This window comes from Euphorbia lathyris, chromosome 1 (genome assembly GCF_963576675.1).
Source record: "Euphorbia lathyris chromosome 1, ddEupLath1.1, whole genome shotgun sequence".
In the NCBI taxonomy this organism is placed as follows: Eukaryota; Viridiplantae; Streptophyta; class Magnoliopsida; order Malpighiales; family Euphorbiaceae; genus Euphorbia; species Euphorbia lathyris.
This window is the reverse complement of record NC_088910.1, coordinates 142,234,864-142,251,188: the sequence shown is the minus strand read 5'-3', so window position 1 is coordinate 142,251,188 and position 16,325 is coordinate 142,234,864. Positions and strand designations below refer to the sequence as shown.

The 16,325-nt window shown below is 37.9% G+C and overlaps 1 non-coding gene across 1 annotated transcript; it reads left to right on the top strand.

The window, feature by feature from the left end:
* Window positions 1–15,816: 15,816 nt before the first annotated feature.
* LOC136216173 (small nucleolar RNA R71) lies at window positions 15,817–15,923 on the top strand. Its single transcript, XR_010683163.1, has one exon. It is a non-coding gene; the product is annotated as a small nucleolar RNA R71 (small nucleolar RNA).
* Window positions 15,924–16,325: the final 402 nt, after the last annotated feature.

Below are 16,325 nucleotides of genomic sequence, written 5' to 3'. Positions count from 1 at the left end.
AATTGTTTTTTATTACATTTTAAACGGCTACTTTTTGTTATTTATAAAACTTTTCTAATTTTTAATTTTTTTTATACTAATATTCCGTCATTATGCCATCTTGAAGTAATAGAGAGGACTCTGGAAGTAACAAGTGGTATAGTGGATGTTTTTTATGAATATTTTTTAGGTTGATGTGTCACCACTTTATTAAGTTTGTGTGTTATAACCAGTAAAGTTGCACTAAGAATAACAGCTGGTCGGAGAGGGGCCGATGTCCGGCGAACCCACTTCTTGCTTAAGTTAGCAAATGTTGGAGGAAGGTTGAAGATCATCAAAGTATTGGCAGTTGTTGTGTTTACCTACCTCATATGGATCATATACTTTTTCTATTTATAGTAGCTGTCAAGGGTAGTTATAATCATTCTAGGAATTCCTCCTAATGAGTATTCAGACACGACTCAGACTGCGACACTGTTAGACGATGCACACGTTGCTATGTAGCAAGCCCCACTAGTGGAAAAATGGTCATTTGTATCGACGTATTTGCACCGGTCTTTATAAAGTGCGATGCAGAAGGTCCATTTATATCGGCCATTTGTTTAGGACTGATGCAAATGTCATGACATTTAGTATTTGCATCGACTCCTTAACAGGGATCGACACAAATAACTATATTATTTGCATTGGTCAATTTAAACGGATCGATGCAAATATCAATTGAATTGTTTGTGTCGGTCTTTTGTAAGAGACCGACGCAAATAATATTAGTATAAATTAATAAAACAAGATGAGGGTATTCTGTAATAAATTCAGATTTTAGGGATACTCTTTCTCATTTGTAACCGACCTTCTCATCTCCGTCCTCTCAAATTCGTACTCGTCAGCATTTTCCCATTCCAATTTCACTTCGACCCGATTCTTCTCTACAATGAGTGTATCTGAGACGAATCTCGATCTTAAAGGAAAAATCCTCAGTCTTATTGATTTCAACTTCGAGGACGAATGCCCTCCATAACATTAAAAGCCTTCCCTCGGAGCAACACTCTTTGGTTCTCTTCAACCATTTGCATCAGGCAACGGCCGATGTAAACACATTTGTGTTGAGGGTTTTTGCATCAGCCAATGCCCGATGCAAATAGTTCTAAATGGCCGAGGCAAATGACATTTTTTCCACTAGTTCATGATGTCAGGTGTGTTGAAACACCTTTCCACATAATTTTGATTTGACAAAATTGTTTAAGTGTAATTAAAAAATATTCTAAACACACTAAGTTTAAATGCTTTGATTTATTCTACTAATGTGTTTGTTCAATGTTGAGTTAAATTGTTTATAAGACACAAAGATTAAAAGGCCCAAAGCCCAATACAGAAGTCAAAAGCCCAAGTCAAACAGTTTAAGGCAACTCGGCCCGCGTATGTCAAAACGCTGTCGTTATGTACAAAACGCAGCTCAGCGGAAGAAGGATCTAGAAGACCTTCGTGGAACAACTTCGGGATGAAGCTGCTGAGTTGATTCAACAAAGAGTACAAGACAGCAGCTGAGCAAGAACAACTTCCAGACAAAGTGTTTCCACTTTAGGTAAAGTTCAGAAGACACAGAATGCTGTCTAGTTGACCTTACCATAAATGGAGAGACATTCTGTCGAGCTGACCGAGGACAGAAGATACTCAAATCTGATTGGCCGAGAGCTCTAAGCAAGACTGGGTGACAACGATAGGAAGCTGTTTCCCTCCAACGGTTATTTCGAAATTCGAAATGACCGATGCCTCAGACGTCTCTATAAATAGTGCCCTTCAGTTGCTTCATTCAACACAGAACTTGAACAAGCCATTACACTGACCAAAATTCTACTCAAAGTTCTGCAAGAAAAAGCAAAGCAATCTTATACCAAATTTCATATCTTTCGTGTAAAAGTCTAGAGTGATTATTCAATCATCTAAGGTGTCTTAGCAATTGTTGTTTAGGACAAACACTTATCATTTCTAGAGATTAGAAAGGAGAGGCTGAGTACTCGGTTATAGTACTCAGTGAGAGATTAGGATTTAGTAGAGGTATAGAGGAAGGTACTCTTGTTATACTCAGTTTCTAAGATTGTAAAAGGTTTGATGCTCTACCGTTAAAGAGCTCAGTAGAGAATTCGAAATCTCGGAACGTGTTCCGGGGACAGGACGTAGGCTTGGAGGCCGAACCTGGATAAATCTGCTGAGTAATATCCTTCTAACCTTAAACTCCTTAATATATATATTGCTTGCTTAATCAAAACTGACCAAGTAAAGAGGTCAAGCTGAGTTGTGTGTATTGAGTGTCTGAGTTCAGGAATAGACTCAAAGTGCTATCTCCTGACTCAACGAAAGAAGCTGACTTAGTCACCAGTTGACTAAGCTAGTATCTTATTTACTCAGCGAGCTTTGTAATCCTTTTTCAAAGAAAAAGAAGTCAGCCTTAACGTATTAAAATTTTAAATAGTTCCTATCCCCCCCTTGGAATTAACTTGTTACGTTATAAGGGACCAACAAGTGGTATCAGAGCCTAAAAGCTCACTGTTAAAGGTTTAACTACCTTGAGCTGATCCCCACTATAGCTGAAAACAGCACTCGGTTTCTCCCAGGAAACCAGACAACTCAGATCTTACCTGAGGGGCTGTCCATTACTCGGCCTCCCCTATTCTTCGGGTCTAACTATACCTTCTGGAAGAATAGGATGAAAAACTTTATTCAGGCAACAAACATGAGCGCATAGATTTCAATAGTCCAAGGCCCGTTTGTTCCTGTTGAAGTTGTGGCTGGCCAAACAGTTGTCAAAGCTGAGGCAAAATGGACAGAGGATGATCTCAAGAAGCTACAAAATAACGCTTCGGCTATAAATATGCTTCACTGTGCGCTTGATGCTGCAGAATATAATAAGATATCAGGTTGTGAGTCGGCGCAAGAGATCTGGAAGAAGCTGGAAGTCACCTACGAAGGAACCAACAAAGTGAAGGAGTCCAAGGTGAACCAGCAGATGAGATTATACGAGCTGTTCGAAATGAACGATGATGAAGGTATATCTGACATGAATGCAAGGTTTACAAACATCATCAACGAGCTCAAGAGACTTGGAAAGATCTTCACCGAGGAAGAACAAGTCAAGAAGATTCTTAGGAGTCTTCCTAAAAACTGGCAAGCAAAGAAGACAGCTGTTGAGGAAGCTCAAGACTTAACCACCTATAAATCTGATGAACTCATCGGCTCACTGCTGACCCCTGAGATCTCGATGAAGAATTTCGAGGTGAAGGAAAAGTCTGAAGACAAGAAGCAAAAATCTCTTGTCATGAAAGCTGACTCCACTGATGGGAGCTCAACAGATGATGAGGAGATGGCTATGTTCACCAGGAAGATGAAAAGGCTGTTCAAAAAGAATGACAAATATTCTAAGAAGCCTTACAGAAAGTTTGATAAGTATAAAGCTGAGTCCAGCGACAGCAAATACAAGAAGGACAACTCAAAGCCCATTACATGCTTTGAATGTCATCAAACTGGCCATATTAAGTCAAGCTGCCCCACGCTGAGGAAAGAAAAGAAGAACGGCAAAAAGGCAATGGTGGCAACATGGAGCGACAGTGATGAGTCTTCATCATCAGAAGCTGATACCACTGAGTCAGCAAAGATCTATTTTATGGCTGACGAACTTGCTGAGCTGTGCATTTCTGAGCATGTTGACCCCTCCATTGTATCTGACAATGAGGAGCAATCAAATGAGGTAATATCACTTCCCCATCTCAGAAACGAAATGGGTAATGCCCTGAGTGACCTCTATACACTTGTCAAAAAGTGTAATAAGAAAATTAGAGCACTCAGCAGGCGCTGTGACGAGGTTGAAGAGGTTAAGCTAAGTAACCTTAGATTCCTTCTTCAGGACAACTCAACTTTGCATGATAACATTGAGATCATACATAAGTCTATCTCTGAAGTCCAACCAGATTCAAAGAAACTGAGAAAGGACGTCACAAATATCCAGAACCAACTAAAAGTTCAAAACAAAAGAAATATTCCTCTGAATGCTCAGTACCGAAGTACTAGTCAGCAGAGATGGAATCCCCAGCGGAATGTCCAGTGTGACTTCTGTGGGAAGAAAGGACACACCACAAAGGTGTGCTGACACGCTCAGCACTAGGGTGCTGACCAGTTAGTGAAAAATCCTAAACGGAAAGTCAGCTGTGACTTTTATGGAAAGAATGGCCATACCATCCAAGTATGCTGCCATAAAATAAAATATGATGCTTTACCTGTTGAACCTAACAAGCAAGGACCCAAAAAGAATTGGGTACCTAAAAGTAACTAGTTACATTGCAGGTAAGCCTGAGATGTGCCGAGAAGTCAAAGATGTGGTATATTGACAGCGCATGCTCAAGGCATATGACTGGTGATGAAACTCAATTCATCACATTCGAGCGTAAACGAGGAGGAAGTGTAAGTTTTGGAGACAACAAAAAGGGTAAGATAGTAGGGTCAGGAACCATTGGAGGTAATCCTACTATTGAGTCAGTCTCCCTAGTCAGCGGACTCAAATATAACTTACTCAGCGTAGCTCAGCTATGTGATAATGGGAGAAAAGTTATATTTGATGACACTGGATGTAAAATATTCGAGGGTAAAACTAATGAGTTAATTTTAACTGCCCCTCGCATTGATAATGTCTTCATGCTGAGCTTGGAGAAAAAGTTTTCAAAAACTGTATGCTTAGTTTCAAAGGAAGAAAATTCCTAGCTATGGCACAGGAGACTTGGTCATGTAAGCATGGACCTCCTGGCCAAATTAGCAAGAAAGCAATTGGTTGAGGGACTGCCAGAACTTAAATTTGAAAAAGATCAACTATGCCACGCTTGCCAAGCTGGAAAACAAACCAAACAATCTTTTCATAGTAAAAATGTTGTCTCAACTAAGCGTCCGTTAGAGTTACTACACTTGGATCTCTTCGGTCCAGTCCAGCCGCTGAGTCTGGGTGGAAGAAGATTTTCCTTGGTCATTGTAGATGACTTCTCTCGGTACAATTGGGGTCATCTTGCTGAGTAGCAAGGATGAGACCTTTGAGACATTTTCAAATTTGGTTAGAAAACTTGAAAATGACAAAGACCTAAAATTGGCTCACATCCGAAGTGATAATGGTGGAGAATTTAAAAACCAACAGTTTGTTGAATTCTGTGAAGCCAGCGGCATTGACCATAATTTTTCTGCTCCTAGGACGCCTCAACAAAATGGGGTTGTTGAAAGGAAGAACAGAACCTTGGTTGAAATAGCCAGGACAATGCTGAGTGAGCATAGGCTTCCAAAGTACTTTTGGGGAGAAGTTGTTAACACAGCGTGCTATATTCTTAATAGGGCTCTTATTAGACCTATACTAAAGAAAACCCCCTACGAACTTTGGAAAGGACGAAAGCCCAACATTGAATACTTTCGTGCCTTTGGCTGTAGATGTTTTATTTTAAACACCAAAGATAGCCTAGCTAAGTTTGACTCAAAAGCTGATGAAGCTATCTTTTTAGGCTACTCAACAAACAACAAAGCATACAGAGTTTTTAATAAACGAACTCAAGTCTTAGAAGAGTCAGTACATGTTGAGTTCGACGAAACTAACCCTGCAGGAAGATATCTGTCGCTGACCGAGGATGATCCACACTCAGCACCCGCTGATCAAGATACAGCCGCTGAGTCATTCCCTCAAGGGCTGACCAAAGGTAAAAGTGAACCAAACATTGTTTTCACTGACCAATCTTCACCTGCAGAGATTATTGAAACACAGACAGCACAAGACATAAATCTACCAAAAGAGATAAGGATACCAAGAGGACACTCAGAGAGTGCTATTCTTGATGCCGCTGAGAATACCCTGATGACAAGAAACCAACTCAGGAGGTACCTCAGCAATGTAGCCTTCGTCTCAGTTCAGGAACCTAAGAACTTTGCTGATGCTGAGGAAGATGAATTCTAGATGAGCGCAATGCAAGAGGAACTTGATCAATTCAGAAGAAACGATGTATGGGAGCTAGTGCCACATCCAAGGAGTCAGAAGACCATTGGAACAAGATGGGTCTTCCGCAACAAGCTGGATGAGCAAGGAAACGTAGTCAGGAACAAAGCAAGGCGTGTAGCTCAGGGCTACAGTCAGCAAGAAGGTATTGACTACGGTGAGACCTTTGCCCCAGTGGAAAGGCTAGAGGCTATTAGGATTTTATGCGCTTATGTAAGCTATATGAACTTTAAACTGTTTCAAATGGATGTTAAGAGTGCATTCCTTAATGGAGTTATAAACGAGGAAGTTTATGTTAATCAACCTCCAGGGTTTGAGGATCCTAAATTCCCAAACCACGTTTATAAACTCAAAAAGGCTCTGTACGGCCTCAAGCAAGCACCACGTGCTTGGTATGAGAGGCTGACCAGTTTCCTGCTGACTAGAAACTATGTCAGGGGCAAAGCTGATACAACCTTATTCATTAAGAGAAAGGGTAAAGATACCCTATTGGCTCAAATATACGTTGATGATATTATTTTCGGTGCTACTAATGAGTCAATGTGCAAGGAATTTAGCAAGCAAATGCAGACTGAGTTTGAAATGTCGATGATGGGAGAACTCAACTTCTTCCTTGGACTTCAAATCAAACAAGGGAAAAATAGCATCTTCATCAGTCAAGCTAAATATGCCAAGGAGATATTGAAGAAATATGATCTTGAAAATTGCAAGCCAATATCCACTCCTATGGGCACTGATACTGTCCTCTGCGCTGACGAGAATGGTAAGTCGGTAGACAGCAAATTGTATCGAGGTATGATAGGCTCTCTACTTTACTTAACAGTAAGTAGACCGGACATTCAGTTCTCAGTATGCTATTGTGCTAGATATCAATCTAACCCTAAGGAATCACATTACATAGCTGTAAAAAGAATCCTTAGATATTTGCAAAGCTCAGTGAACGCAGGTTTATGGTATCCCAACACTCATGGCTTTACACTCGTTGGATACACTGACGCTGACTATGGTCGAGACAAGCTAGAACGGAAAAGCACCTCTGGAGGATGTCATTTCTTAGGAAGCTGTCTTGTATCTTGGTTCAGCAAGAAACAGGCGTTAGTAGCCTTGTCTACCACTAAAGCTGAGTACATTGCTGCTGGTCACTGTGTTGCTCAAGTCCTATGGATTAAGCAACAGCTTGAAGACTATGGTGTTCAAACAAAGACAATTGAGGTCAAATGCGACAACAAAAGTGCAATTGATCTATCTAAGAACCCAATTCAACACAGCAGAATGAAGCATGTCAGCATAAGACATCACTTCATTAGAGACCATGTACTCAAAGGTGAGATAAAGCTGACCTACGTCCTAACGGATGAGCAGCTTGCGGATATCTTCATAAAGCCACTGGCTCGTGAACAGTTCAGCATATTGAGAGAAGCTATTGGTATGTTTAATCCCCTTCAGTAAATTCCTATTCTAAATGTAAATTTATGCTGAGTGAATTACTACGCTGAATGATTTATGCAAATGCATGCTGAGTGATTGTTATGCTGAGTACTTAACGCAAAATATATATCAATACTGAGTAAATGTGCACACCGAGTAGTAATCTCAAACTGAGAAATCATCCTTTTATATACTACTGACCACTCAGAATATAAAACGCTTAGTATTCTAAACGCTGAGTGTTGGATCCGTTGCATTAAATGCAAAAGCACGCGAATAGCCACCTAGGATGACGTATGCGCCGAATGTGTCATAAAAGCCAGGATCTTTGTCGGTTGACAATCCCAAGGCAAAACTGACACATGGATTCGATAAGATCCACTCTTCACCGCTATAAATAATGGGTAAATCCCCATTTTTTATTTTCTTTACACTTACCGAATTCTCTGGCAAAGCACTCTCTCTCTAAAAACTCTGAAAGCTTTCCAATCTTTTTCTGAAACTATGACTAAGGTTTCCGTTAACATCTCCGGTGCCGATCACCCCAAGACCAGTTCCGATGAACCTTCCAGGCAAGCTACTTCGCCTGAAACTACAAAGGTCACTACGCCGAGCAAAGGCAAAGCTGGCCAAGCCACCTCATCTAAGGGAAAGCCGACCAAGGTCAGAACCTACACCAAAGTTTTCGCAGACGTTAGAGAATGGAAGATAGACTTCTCTAGATGGGTCTCAGAAGCCTTCGTAAAAACTGAGCAACCCTTCTGCGAATGGATATCGAGGAATGGCTGGACCGAGCTGTTCTCCATTAGAGATCACACCTACCCTGACCTAGTAAGGGAGTTCTACCACAACCTCCGAGTTGCCAATGATAACCAAGACTATCTGGTAACTGTGGTAAAGTGTTGAGCGATTTCCGCAAGTGCACGGTATACGCTTGTAGTAATAAAAGATATCGAACCCACAGGGAACGCTTTTTAACTAAAACTTTATTTAATTCGGTTTTAATCACGTGTTTAGGTTTAATAAAAGAAATACGTTTAATTGATGGAATTGGTTTTGGTAAATTAGGATTAGATAGAAGTATTATATCGAGTTTAGAGAACAGTTCTGTCTTGGGATTTTGATTACAAGACAGATACTACCGTAATTGGAATAAATAGAAGGTATAAAACTTATTTTCATAAAGTAAAGAAAGCAACTTTAACTTTGTAAAGATTATAGACATGTAATAATATAAGGATTTATTCAATTAAATGGCTTTGAACCGTAGAAATCTCTCTGGATCGGAGCAGATTTCTACCTTAATCAAACTAGTATTTTATGTCTGATAAGCCGCGATCAGTGATCATATCATCCATAAAAACTAAATCAGTCAAGTGTTCAACAAAGTTCTTATATGAATAAGATGGAATAGAACGTTTTAATAAAAACACCAATTTATCATTTTGAAAATCATTTTGTCAGAACAATATCAAAATAACAACAGAAAGAATGTATTGAATAAATAAGTATATCATTAATGAAATGTGAATCTTCACAAGTTAACAGAGAAGTAGAAACTTGGAGAGCATTGCAACGAAAACTTTGAGATCCGGGTTGTCAATCTTTCCCTCAAACTCCGTAGGTGCGTCAAACCTCATTCGCTTCAGCCGTCAATTCTTCTCGCTGGATCTTCAGAATAGAGACTGGTCAGTCCACTACCAGAATGAAAACTCATCTCTGATCAACCTTTGAAACTAAACTAATACTACTATGTTTATAATTAATCTAATAACAACTTGTGTATAGCAAGTTTGTTTACACAGAAATGTAATCTAACTTTTTGATTCTTTTCTGAATCAGAAACTCAACATAATAACTTTCTTCTCTAATTTCTCTAACTTTTCCAACCTCCTATTTCTGAAATGGATCACTTATTTATAGTTGTTGAAGGGTTGTAAATGATGGGTCGTGTCCGTTGGTGAAGGGTCGCTTTTATCCAAACGAACAGACGCGTTTCTCGGATTAAAACATGTGATTTATGTGCAGAATACTTCGCTGTCGCGACTGAGATTCTGAAAATCTCAGTCGCGACAGGGGGTACAGGGCCGAGTTGAAGATTTCGTTCTTCTTCCGTGATGCCTTTCGTAAGTCGCGACTGAGATTATGAAGTTATCTCCCTGTCTCTCGACTGCTTCTCGTCCTCCTTGAGCGTTCTTCTAGCTGTTATGCGTTCTCGGTACGTTTTTTAGGTTTTTCCTCCATTTTAGCTCCGTTTTAGCTCCGTTTTAGCTCCTATTTGGATTTAACCAAATAATTAAGTACCTTGCATCAAAGAAGTAAATAAAGACGTAAAAGTATTCCAAATGAATATAATTAGCACGATTTCAATGTAAATTTAACGTATTTATATATGATATTTTAGGTATATTTTGGGCTTAACAAACTCCCACACTTAAGCTTTTGCTAGTCCCGAGCAAAATTTCACTGAATTTATTCTTTAATCAATCTCTTTATAAATAGAATATATATCCATATATTCCTCTTTAAATTAGTTAAACCGAAAGATAAACTTTTCATGGTAAATTTATACGCAAAGTATCAAACTAGCTAGTGTAAAAGAGATATATTACTCGTCTTATATTTCAATTTTTATATTGAAGTATTCGGGACGGTGTAAGCACGCATGTTTTTGAAGCGCCAGAATTAATGGATTTGTTGAAGGCAAGACGTGGATTGAATCGCCAAAATCCTGTTAACATCCTCTATACATCTCTAGAAGGCATATCCCTTCCAGGATGGTGTTGAGTTGTGTCTCGGGGTGGAAAACCAAACCAATTATGTAGTTCTGGATATCCAAAAGTAAATACCTCCCCCTCACAACGAAAACTGAGATGAACACGTCTCTTATTGACGAATCGAACTGTGGAGAAAAATTCCAGAACCCAATTTCCAATTATAGGAAATTTCATAGAAACAAATTTGGTCCAACCCAAATTAGTCAGATAGCGATCAATGTCTTCGCTTATCCCGAGTTCCTCGTTCAGAAACTCATCTAGATACATCATGCCAAAGAATTGAGCATATCTGAATTGCAGAAAGCGTTTCCCCTCGTCATGGTTATAAATGGGAAACCATGCACCATAACGATCGGAGATATCAACTTTCCCGCTTTGAGCAGACGTGTGTTTTTGAACATTTTTCAAAGACTTAGTCATGTCTGTGAGAGAGAAGAAAATGAAGTCTATAGGATTTGAGAATTTGAGAAAGAAATTCAGAAAGATAAAATGAAATGATTGAAGTCTGATCCTACAGAAATATATAAGACCTATAAGTGAAAGGTTGTGTCTGTTAAAAAGAAAAAGGTGCCAAAGTGATACCTCTTTGATTCAACTGACAGAAATTTTAAAGAAAAAAGACTGTAATTCCTTACAGTTATTTCAATTGCAAAAAGACAGAAAATCTCAACTGAGATTTTCGGAATCTCAACTGAGATTTCCAAATACTGAAACATGGAAAATCTTAACTGAGATTTCAGCATATTTAATTTCTCAATAACACTTAACACTTAATGAAACTTTCAAAACATGACTAAATTAAAATTTTAATGTTAACAAAACTTATTTGTACACAAAAATAAATATAAAAATAAAAATAAAAATTAAAGTAAATAAAATTAAAAATTAAAATAAATAAATTAAAAAGAAAAAGAATAAGAATGATGAACATAAAATAAGAAAAAACTATAAATTAAAAACATGAAAACTAAATAAATTAATTTTCATAGAATTTATCCACGGATTCAATTGCTTGAATTGGAGTTCCGTCGAAATAAATCTTGCAACGGTTACCATTAACCTTAAATCGTTCACCATTAGACTTTTCTAGCTCCAAAGTTCCGTAATCAAATGTTTTAATAACCAAAAATGGTCCAGCCCATCTAGATTTTAGCTTTCCTGGAAATAACTTTAATCTCGAATTAAAAAGTAAGACTTTATCCCCAACATTAAAGTTTTTAATTTTGATTTTGGCATCATGCCACTTTTTAATTTTTTCCTTATAAATTCTTGCATTTTCGTAGGACAAATAGCGTAATTCATCCAACTCGTTTAAGTCGAACAAACGCTTTTTCCCTGCGCTTTGCAAATCATAATTAAGAGTTCTTATAGCCCAATATGCTTTATGTTCTAATTCAACTGGCAAATGACAAGCTTTATCATAGACTAATCTATAAGGTGTCATTCCGATAGGTGTTTTAAATGCAGTACGGTATGCCCATAATGCATCGTTAAGTTTATGTGCCCAGTCTCTTCTAGAAGACGAAACTGTTTTCTCAAGTATCCATTTGAGTTCTCTATTTGAAATTTCTGCTTGAACATTCGTTTGAGGATGGTATGGCGTAGAGATACGATGGTGTACTCCATATTTTTTCATAAGTGACTCAAAAACTCTATTTACGAAATGAGTACCACCGTCGCTTACCATAACTCTAGGAACTCCAAATCGACAGAATATTGAATTTAAAAACTTAACAACTACTTTAGAATCATTTGTCGGGGTTGCAATTGCTTCAACCCACTTTGAAACACAATCTACGGCTACTAATATGTAATTTTTGCCAAAAGAAGTAGGAAAAGGACCCATGAAATCAATCCCCCATACGTCGAAGATTTCAACTTGCAATATGTTCGTAAGAGCCATCTCATCTTTCCTTCCTATATTCCCTGTTCTTTGACATTTATCACAGCGGATAATAAATGAACGGACATCTTTAAACAGAGTAGGCCAAAAGAATCCGCATTCAAGTATTCTAGCTGCTGTTTTGCTTACGCTATTATGACCTCCGTAAGCGCTAGCATGACATTCCAACATTATAGAGTCATATTCAAACTCACTAACACATCTCCTAAGTATTCCATCGCCGCATGTTTTGAACAAGAATGGATCTTCCCAAAAATATTTCTTAGCTTCTGAAAAGAATTTCTTCTTTTGCTGAGAAGTCAATCCATCTGGCACAACATGTGCAGCTAAGTAATTGGCTATATCTGCATACCATGGAGCTATGACACTTTGTACTTGCATGAGATGTTCATCGGGGAAATCATCTCGAATGCCTGATGTTTCACCGATGGGACCGTTTTCATCCTCAAGTCTTGATAGATGATCGGCGACCAAGTTTTCAACTCCTTTTTTGTCTTTAATCTCCATGTCAAATTCTTGCAATAGTAAAACCCATCTAATAAGACGCGGTTTTGCATCTTTCTTAGCAAATAAATATCGTAAAGCTGCAGGATCTGTATAGATGATGACTTTAGATCCTAACAAATAAGATCGAAACTTATCACATGCAAAAACTACTGCTAACATTTCTTTTTCAGTTGTGGTGTAATTTAACTGTGCACCGGACAATGTGTGACTCGCATAATATATAACATGAAGTTTCTTATCCTTCCTTTGACCTAATACACATCCTACAGCTAAGTCACTCGCATCACACATTATTTCGAAAGGTAAATTCCAATCGGGTTTCGATATTATAGGTGTACTGACTAAAGTTGTTTTCAAAGTATTGAAAGCTTGTAAACAATCTTTATTAAAATCAAAAGTTGAATCCTTCATAAGCAAATTAGTAAGTGGTTTGGAGATTACAGAAAAGTTCTTTATAAACCTTCTGTAAAAACCTGCATGACCTAAAAATGATCTTACTCCCTTAACAGTGGTTGGTGGGGGTAATTTTTCTATAACTGAAGTCTTTGCTCTGTCCACTTCTAAACCTTTTTCAGATATCTTATGACCTAAAACAATTCCTTCGTCTACCATGAAATGACATTTTTCCCAATTTAATACTAAATTCGTTTCCTCACATCTAGACAATACTTTATCTAAGTTCTGTAAACATGCATCGAAAGAATCTCCATAAACTGAAAAATCATCCATGAAAACTTCCATTATATCTTCAATGAAGTCATTAAATATTGCTGTCATACATCGTTAAAATGTTGCTGGTGCATTACATAGACCAAAAGGCATTCTCCTATATGCAAATGTTCCGTAAGGACATGTGAAGATTGTTTTATCTTGGTCATCCGGGTAAATGTAAATTTGAAAGAATCCGGAATAACCGTCTAGGAAACAATAAAATGCATGACCGGCTATCCTTTCGATCATTTGATCAATGAAAGGTAGAGGAAAATGATCTTTCCTAGTTGCTTTGTTTAGGTTCCTATAGTCTATACAAACCCTCCAACCGGTGGTGGTTCGTGTAGGTATCAGTTCACCTTCATCATTTCTTACAACAGTCATGCCTCCCTTTTTAGGTACACAATGGATTGGACTAACCCACTCACTATCCGAGATCGGATAAATAATTCCATTGTCTAAAAGTTTAGTAATCTCATTTTTTACTACTTCTTTTATGTTCGGATTTAAGCGTCTTTGCCTATCCGCTTTAGGTGGCTTATCCTCTTCTAAGTGAATTCTATGCATTACTATACTAGGATTGATCCCCTTTAAGTCTGAAATTTGCCATCCCATACTTCCTATCCTATTTCTAACAACTTCTTTCAATTTTTCTTCTTGATCGTTTGTTAATTTGTTAGAAATAATTATAGGTAGAGAATCGCCTTCGCCTAAGAAAGCGTACCTCAAATGACTGGGTAACTCTTTAAGTTCTAATTTAGGGGGGTGTTACAATTGAAGGCGGAACTGGTCCATCTTCTCGAATCAAAGGCTCTGGGTCCTTATCTTCTAATTCCTCACCTATTATAGGTTCAATTATTTCTTCACTCTGAATAACGTCATTGACACATTCCTCGACTAAATCAAGTTTCATACAAGCGAATTCCTCCATAGGATATTTCATCGCTTTGTTCATATTAAACTCGATCTTATCTTCTCCTATCCTTAAAACTACCTTTCCTTCCGACACATCTACTAGAGTGCGTCCCGTGTTCATAAACGGTCTACCAAAAATTAAAGGGCAATTTACATCATATGCAAAGTCTAATATAACAAAATCGGTAGGAAAAATAAATTTATCGACTTTGACTAAAACATCTTCAATTATACCATATGGCCTCTTAGTGGTTTGATCCGCTAATTGCAAAACCATATTGGTACGTTTGATATCTTCTTCTAAACCTAACTTGTTAAAAATAGACAACGACATTAAGTTTATACTTGCTCCTAAATCACAAAGACAACTTGGGAATTCAATATCTCCCAACTTACACGGAATAGTAAAATATCCGGGATCTTTGAGTTTAGTGGGCAAATTACTTGATACTATTGAACTACAGTCTTCAGTTAACGAAATGGATGAAATTCCTTCCCAACTGATTTTCTTTGAAATAAAATCTTTTAAAAACTTACCATAGTTAGGAATTTGTGTGATTGCATCCATGAATGTTAAATTGATATGCAAATTTTTAAGTTTATCCAAAAACGTTAGAAGTTGTTTATCATAGTCCTTATTTCGAACTTTGTGCGGAAAAGGTGGTTTGGGTACAAAAGTTTTGGTACTTGTGTCAAATGGTGAACTATTTGTGTTTAAGATATCTTCTTTGGACTTTGGTAAATCAGTTCCTGGTAATGTTGCATCTTTGGGCATTTCAGGCCCTTGATAATTTTTTCCTGAACGAAGAGTGATAGCTTTCACCTGCTCTTTCGGATTTTCTTCCGTATGGCTGGGAAGACTTCCCTCTTTTCGGGATGGAATTGATTTAGCAAGTTGACCAATTTGAACCTCCAAATTATGGATGCTAGATGAGTGGTTTTTAATAAGCTGATCGAATTTATTTTCGATCCGTTTAAAACCATCGTCGTGATTACTTATTTTTCCACTGATAGCATCTATAAACTTGTCGATTTTAGAAGATAAAGTGCTAATCGTATCTCTTGACTGATTTTGATGATTAGTGGTACGATTTTGATTAGCACTTGCATTATTGTTATTGTTATCTTTCCAGTTAAAGTTAGGATGATTCCTCCATCCAGAATTATAAGTATTAGAATAAGGATTATTAGTTTGGTTTTGCCCTTGGACAAAATTTACCTGTTCGATCTCACTCATATTTTCGTAATCCACATCCGTTTGGATTGGATTACCATTGGTATCGCGTGGTGCCATAAATTTGTCAATTTTGTGCGATAGAGCAGAAAATTGGGCTTGTAGCATCGCGACTGGATCAAGTTCAACTATACCTTTAACTGATGGTGTGGTTGAGGATGATGGTTTTGCTACCGGCATATGTCCACGTTCCGCGGGCCACATACTGCTGTTGATTGCCATTTCCTCCAAAAGTTCTCTCGCTTGGGCTGATGTTTTCTTCATAAATAGCCCTCCCGACATAGCATCTAATGAACCCCTAGTTGTAGGATTTAGTCCATTGTAAAATGTTTGCATTAAAAGTTCAGGGGGTAATTGGTGGTGTGGGCATAAACGTTGAAGTTCTTTAAAACGTTCCCAAGTTTCATAAAGAGTCTTATTATCATTTTGAGAAAAAGATGTTAACTCCTTTATGACTCTTGCGGTTTTTGCTAAAGGAAAATATTTCGATAAAAATGCTTGGGCTAATTGTTCCCAAGTGGCAAAAGTTGCGGCTGACATAGAAGTTAACCATTCTTTGGCTCTATCCTTTAAAGTGAAAGGAAAGAGGCGAAGTTTGATTGCTTCTGCAGTCACATCTGGGATTTTAAAAGTGTCACAAATTTCAAGGAAATTTGTCAAATGGGTGTTAGGATTTTCGTTAGGTAACCCGTAAAATGTTACATTATTTTGCAACATATTAAGCAAAGCTGGCTTAATTTCAAATTGGTTTGCGGTGATTCTGGGTCTAACGATACTATTGGTCACACCGGCCACACCTGGCCTAGCGTAATCCATAAGTGTTGGTGGGTCTGCCATTTTTTCTGGCTCGGTATATGTTTT